Source organism: Vicugna pacos, chromosome 10 (genome assembly GCF_048564905.1).
Source record: "Vicugna pacos chromosome 10, VicPac4, whole genome shotgun sequence".
NCBI lineage: Eukaryota > Metazoa > Chordata > Mammalia > Artiodactyla > Camelidae > Vicugna > Vicugna pacos.
Window position 1 is genome coordinate 1068677 of NC_132996.1, and position 6991 is coordinate 1075667.

Here is a 6991-nt window from a genome sequence, read left to right on the forward strand (position 1 = left end):
AACATTTCATGCAAATCGAGTCACTTCATGTAAGTGGAACCGTCTATTTTGACTGACTTCTTTCACACTGAGTAACGTTTTCAATGTTTGTCCATGTTGTGGCCTGAGTCAGTACTCTATGCTTTGCTATTGCTGAATAATATTTCACTGTATGGCTGGGCCCCTTTATTTACCCATTCATCACGTGATAGTCATTTGGGTTGTTTCTGTTTTTTGGCTCTGAAAATTAATGGCGAAAAGTAATGGTGAATATTCCTGTAGGAGTTTTTATGTTAACATTTGTTTTCAGTTCTCTTACTTGTGTGCCCAGGAAGCAGAATTGCTGGATCATTCAGAAGCCAAATGTTCAACTCTCTGAGGACGTGCCAGGATGTTTTCCAAAGTGGTCACGCTGTGTTACATCCTCACCAGCAATGGCTGCGGGCTCTGCTTCCTCTGTGTCCTCATTAGTGCTTGTTAATCTTTTTTTGATTTTAACCTATTGTAGTGAATGTGAAGCGGTTTCTCCTAGTTGTTTTGACTTGATTTCCTTTAGAGCTAATGTTATTGAACACCGTTTCATTGTGCTTATTGGCCATTTGTATATTTTCCTTGAAAAATATCTTTTCAGATTCTTTTTTCATTTTTTAATTGAGTTGCCTTTTTATTGTTGAGCTGTGGAATTTTTTTTTTGATACACAAATTCCTTATCAGATAAATGATTTGAAAAAATTTTCTCCTGAGTGTTGTTTTTTCACTTTCTGGATGGTGTTTTTTGAAGCAAAGTTTTAAAGTTTAATGAACTCCAATTTATCTCTGTTTTCATTTTTCCTTGTGCTTTTGGGGTAATATTTAATATCTGATGTATTTTATTAAAACTTGTATATATAAAATAACTTAATTCTTAGGACCGTTCTAGGAGATGGGTGCGGTTGTTGTCCCCAGTCTATGCATCGGAGACTGAGATGCAGAGAATTTGACTGACATATTAGTGTCAAAGCTACCCAGTGCTGTGGGAATTCATACCCTCATGTTTTTCCCTAGCATCTGAGCTCAACACCACCATGCTCCAATCTTTCCAGGAAACGTTAATGAAACAATCTTTACTTTTTTGATTTCTTGTTAGATTTTTTTCTTATTGGGGACCTCAAATTCTCATTTTCTTTTCGGATATCAGTGTCGATTTATTTTAGGTCTCATGTAGGGAGAAGCATTGCTATCAGTTAACTTCTTTATTACTCACTCTCCAGTGATGATTGTTGCTAGTTGATCTAATCAAGTCATGCTTAAGTCTTTCCTGCTCATGACACTAACAGCAGAGTCATGACTTATAGAATGCTCAAAGAAGAAAGTACTTGATTGATTTTATTTTGCCAACCAATCAAACCAATCAAATAAAACCCTGGTGTTGACACAGACTATAAGCCCTCCAGAATAGGGTCACTGTCTTCATTGTGTTTCATTTGTTGGGTCACAGTGTCTGGATAGTGCCTTGCTGTCCAGCAGTTTTGTGAGGATACGGTGCTCGTGAATCATTGTAAGGACAGAATTTTGACAACAGACTGTGTTGTTCATTTCACGACGGGAAAGGTAATATAGAATTACTGTTCAGATCTGTTTTAAAATTAAGCTTTGAATTTTGAGAATAGTTCAAGAAGCCATACAAAGCTCTTTTTCACTAATTTTACATCTATCTTAGACACATTATGTTTACATAGCAGAGTAACTTATCAAGTAGATTTGACAAAAGGAGTGTTATATTGATTATTTGTTTTAGTTGAAATATTCTACCAGGGATAAAGTCATAAGTGCCCATAAATGAACAAATATATTTGTATTTAAATGCAACATGGGAGCAGACTACATATGTTTCTATATAATATATATGACTGTGTGTTTTAATCTTTCTGTCAGTGTTTTAATAGTTTTTCAGCAATTTTGTAACTTTAGAATTCTTCTATGGAAATCACCCCCAATTCTAGTGCAGTTTGTACTGTGTATCCTGTCTTATGCATGGGATTCCACTGTCCCCTCAGTGAGGAATTTCCTCTCCTATTGTGTTAGGAGCAGAGTTAAAGGAACTGTGATTTCTAGGCCTTTGCTCTCCATGTGTTTGCAGTTGGCTCTCAGTCACGATTTTCCCTTTCCAGAGTTTTTATTGTTAAATTAGAATTTCTGAAAATAACTATTAATATGTTGCATTGGTCTCCCTAGAAACTTGACGTCTTTGTGCTTTTCAGTTTTCAATTTATGAAAAATGCAAATGCACTCTTGTTTTTAAGTTGTCCTTTTTCAATAGATATTTATCTCTTAATTGATAGAATAATTTTTTCCCAATGAATGAATCGGTGTGCATGTTTTAAAGGATAACTTACTTTTTATTTTTCTTATTGTAACAGTAATATTCATTGTAGAGAATTTAGTAAATAAGGATTAACACAGTAATAACTTCACAATGGCCTCTAATCTCACCTGGAGATACAGTTGTAAGGTTTGAAATTGAGAATTATAAGTCCTCTCAAATTTTTCTTTTTCAAGTACGTATTGGTTACTGAGATCCTCGAATTCCCATATGAATTGTAGCAGCAGATAGTCAGTTTCTGCAGAGGAGCCCGCTGGGATTGTGATCGAGACCACGTTGAATATACGGATCGCTCTGGGGAGCACTGCCATTCCAAGAGCACTTTCTTTTGATAGGGGAATGTGTGTGGAGTGTCTGTCCTGGTATTTAGGTCTTCTTTAACTTTTTTTTTTTCAACAATGCTTTGAGTTTACAGAGTATTATTTTACTTTAATTATCTTTGCCTTTATATTGAGGACAAGTGTGCAAGGTACCGGGATCAGAAGTGTATTTGAGCCCCGCAACTTGCTGCCACCATGGACGCTGCGCTCTTGCTTCACCCGCTGTACAATCTTGCACAGAATACGACCTCAGTAACTCTCTCTTGAATGAATGATTATATGATTGTTGGATGATGCTTGAGAGTCCTTGTGATGATTTTTTTCCCCAGCCTTTCCCCAGTTCTTAACTATGCCCTTTCTCTTCCTAAACTCCAGCCTGGGTTTCAGCCTGCCTGTGGCATTGATTTTCCTTGTCTGTGGACTCTTCCTTTCACTGGTTCCCGATAATGTTACATGTGGGCTGTGGAAACTTGCTAGATGTCAAGAAAGAGCTAATCCATTGTAGGCCAGTATTTTTAGAGTTTGTTATTGTTTTATTGATTGAAATTAAATGAGGCTGCCCCCTGAGCCCTCCCGTGAGCACTTTTGACCTTCCTACAGCTGATACTGCTCTAGTTGCTGCATGTGCCCTTTCCCCAGCCTTGATTTTGTAATTGAATAAGTCACCATCACTGGAGCCCTCTCTTTAAAAGATAAAGAGAACATTTGCTCCTTTTCCCTGTTTGGAGACTTCGATGAGATGAGATCCCAGATAAAGAATGGAGCCCCACCTCTTTCTGACCCCCGCTGTTTCCGTTCCTTTCTTCAGGGGAAAAGAGTACAATTCAACAGTATAAAGATTGATTGTGAGCTAATGAGATAGACAAGACAACCGATCATTTATTAAGTAACCTTTCATGATAGAAACAAATGTATTATACACACAAACAGCACACAAAGCACTGTAGTACCATGGTTACAATCGTGGGTCCGAGTTCGTGTCCTGCTCTGGAGAGACCAGTCCTGTGAGATGGAGAACTGGTAAGTCGGCTTAGCCTCTCCAGAACTGGTTTTCTGTCCTGCAGAGACGGGGCTCGCTAGGCGTCCCCCCCGTAGAGGTGCTGTGGGGTGTAAATGATGCGCATGGGCAGCCTGAGCACAGCTGCTCATTCCTCGTAAGTGCAGGGTAGCATAGCTTTTGCGGTGATGGCTTTATGACCGCCCCATGTAGACTGTCAGTGCTCTGAAGGGATGCCTTGTGGTTTGGAGATGGGATTCTCACTTCTGTAAATACCCAAGTGTAGTGTTATTGGGCCCTGCTGATTTCAGTCTATTCTTTAGAAAGTACATATTGTAGATATATTTTTCAAGCATGCGTGCTTTTTTTCTTTTACTATTTAAAGTTCTACCCTCTCATCTCTTGGTATTACTTTTCATGGAATCCAGGAAACAGTCCTAAGCTACCTGCCTCTTCACACTTTTCCGTGGTGGTTTCCTTCCCTGATTAGAAGAGGGTTTTGCATAGGAAATTTTATTTGTTCCCCTTTTCTTGGAGTCTCTCTCTCTGTCTGCCCATCTCTCACCTCTCAATCTGTCCATTTCTCAACCCACTGCTTCTTCTGACATGTTCCAAAACGCATTTCAGGTAGCTTACAGAAGAACAGATACCAAATAAACAGGTGAGAAAATGGGGCCCAGTTCAGACAGTGAGGCTAGGAGGCGAGCCTGTGTGAGGATTGCAGGCGTGAGACACATGTCTCTGCCATGTGACTTATAAGATCGACAGCAGCAGTGTGCTTCAAGCTCCCAGCAGACACAGGGAAGCAGGATTTGAGAGAGATGCTTACTGGCTGTGAAATAAATAAGTGACTTAGGAGAAGCCCAGCCTTTCCAGCTACTAAGGCTTAGGAGAATATTTTGAGTGTCTTCCAAAATCAGAGTATGGCATCTTTTCTTTTTCAGAGTTCTATGTATAGTTGGTTACATTCTATACCTGGAAATTTCTCCAAAACTGCTTCCCACGTGAGTCCCATGGCTCGGGGATTGGGTGGTTCTGCTCATTGATGGGGGTTGGCCAGAAACAGAAAATGAGAGCCTCAAAGGGGCCTGGGATTTGTCAGTTATGTTTTGTCAGTGCTGTAGGGTTCAAGAAATGCTTTCACCGTTTCTCTCCATCTGAGGCGGCAGCATAATCTCTTACCAGCATCAGGAGCTCAGGGCCACGGGATGGTGGGGGCTGACTGCACTGCCGTCAAGACAGCTGAGCTAGTCACTGCAGGTGTGGTTCTTTTACATACTGCATTTCATGTTCTTTACTAGAATGTTTCAACAGGGAGTTAATTAACTGAGTTAATTAACATTTAATAAATATGATCTTTGTTGAAAAGACAGTTATAGGCAGAATATAAGCTGTGAAGTCTTTAAAAACGGTTTCATTACTGAAATTTCATTTGGGGAGATACACGGTTTATCTTATATATGGCTCTCTTTTAAAGTAACAAAGAAACAAGACAGAAAAGGCAGAGGATGATTTCTGTTCTTCCTCTCGGCTTGCAGGTGCCCTCACCCCCAGTAGCATCAATCAAGACACCAGCACTGACACTGGCCGTGCTCAGAACTGCCTCAGCCCTGAAGACACTGCTGACAAATAGAAGGGGGCCACGCCCTGTTACAGCAGGTGCTCTCACTTTGTGGGTCCTTATGTAACTTCGTGGTGTTAATCAGGATCGCCCGTCCTACATTGTGTGATGCTGCTGCTTTGTCTCCTAGTTACTTGTTTCTCTAAGTATTCTTGTATTATTCTCCAATGCATAGTACTACACACCCAAAAATGCTTTTTTCAGATGAAAAAGAATGTGCATTTAAAATAATAACTCTGAAAAAGGGGGCAAAAGAGGCTATCCTTGTCCCGCTATTCAAAGATAATAATTAAGACGTTAACGTATATTTTCATCAGTGTGGATCACCTCTGTCATAAAAAACCAGAGAGCACTCTGTGACTGTTTACTGTGTGGACACCTCCATTTTCCATTTGGCTTTTTATATGTTTTTCTACAATATTCTATCTCCTCTGGCATGATTTTTGATGACCAGTATAGCATTCTGTCTTGTGGAGGCATTGTCCATTTTACTTCGGACTTAAATAAACTTTTAAATTCCAAGTATACTTAACTGAAATACTGAAAAGAGAACTGTGGTGGTACAGGAAGGCCCTACCTCCCTTCCCCTTATTTCCGAAGAGTAAAAACTGTTGAAAATTTGATATATATGTTTCATGACCTTTATGCCTATGACATACATATATACACACATATGAGAATTCCATGTATACGTGTGTGTATATATGCTTTATTTAAAAATGAGACCATACTATATGTTTTTCTGCAGCTCGCTTTAATCACTCAGGTGTATATCATAGACGTCCTCCCACTCCAGACTCACCCGGTCCTTTCAGATAGAGTGGAGGGGTCTCCTGATTTGCGGGTGTGGTCTCTTTCCCACGCACACCTTTGGTGAGAGAATGCTGTGGACAAGGCCCTGGACCACGGCGAAACGCTGGCTCCCTCATTGCTCGCAGCTCGTCGTGATTTACCGCATCATTGTCTTGATGGTGGACAGTTAAATTTTCTCCATTTTCCACTGTCAGAAAGGATATTTGACTGGCATCCTTCTTGTACAGACATTCCTGTGATCTTTTATGAGTATTCCCTTAGTTAAGGCTTCTGGAAATTTAGTCCCTGGATGTGACATTTACATTCATCACAGACTCCATTCAAGTAACTCTAGAAATTCCTTCCATAGGGGAATGAAAAGATGCACAATTACTTATGTAACCAATTCTCTATTGCTGGATATGATTTCACTTCAGTTTTTCTTCCCACCATTGTAAACAGTGCTGTGTAAATGCCCTGATGGGTACATCTTTTTGGACCTAATTTGTTTTTTCCTAAAGGAAACGATTCGTAGAAGTGGTGTTGAGTCATTGTGTACGTACTTTTTCAGAGTTTACATATCCATTGACATGTCGTCCTCTGAAAATGTCGCTCATGGTTTCTTCTCCCACAGATGGACACTAGATAGAATATCTTTTAAAAATATTTGCCAATATGATGAGCAAAAGTGCTTTTTCATTGTTTTAGTTTGCATTTGATGACCAGTGAGGTATTGAGCATTTTTCACTCATTAGCCATTTGACTTTTTTAAAATGAATGATTCCTTTTATCCTTTGCACACATTTAAGTGGGGGAGCTTCTTGTTGCTTTGTGACAGCTCTTTGTATGTTATGAACATTAACTTCTTGTCTTCAACAACATGTATCACAGAGCTTTTTCTTGTCATTTCTTTCCTTTCA

The 6991-nt window shown here is 39.6% G+C and overlaps 1 long non-coding RNA gene across 1 annotated transcript; it reads left to right on the top strand.

The window, feature by feature from the left end:
* Positions 1 to 3459: 3459 nt before the first annotated feature.
* On the top strand, positions 3460 to 6307 carry LOC140698893 (uncharacterized). The gene is made up of 5 exons (XR_012076896.1): positions 3460 to 3681; positions 4603 to 4662; positions 4761 to 4918; positions 5197 to 5317; positions 6028 to 6307. It is a non-coding gene; the product is annotated as an uncharacterized lncRNA (long non-coding RNA).
* The last annotated feature ends 684 nt before the right edge of the window (positions 6308 to 6991 follow it).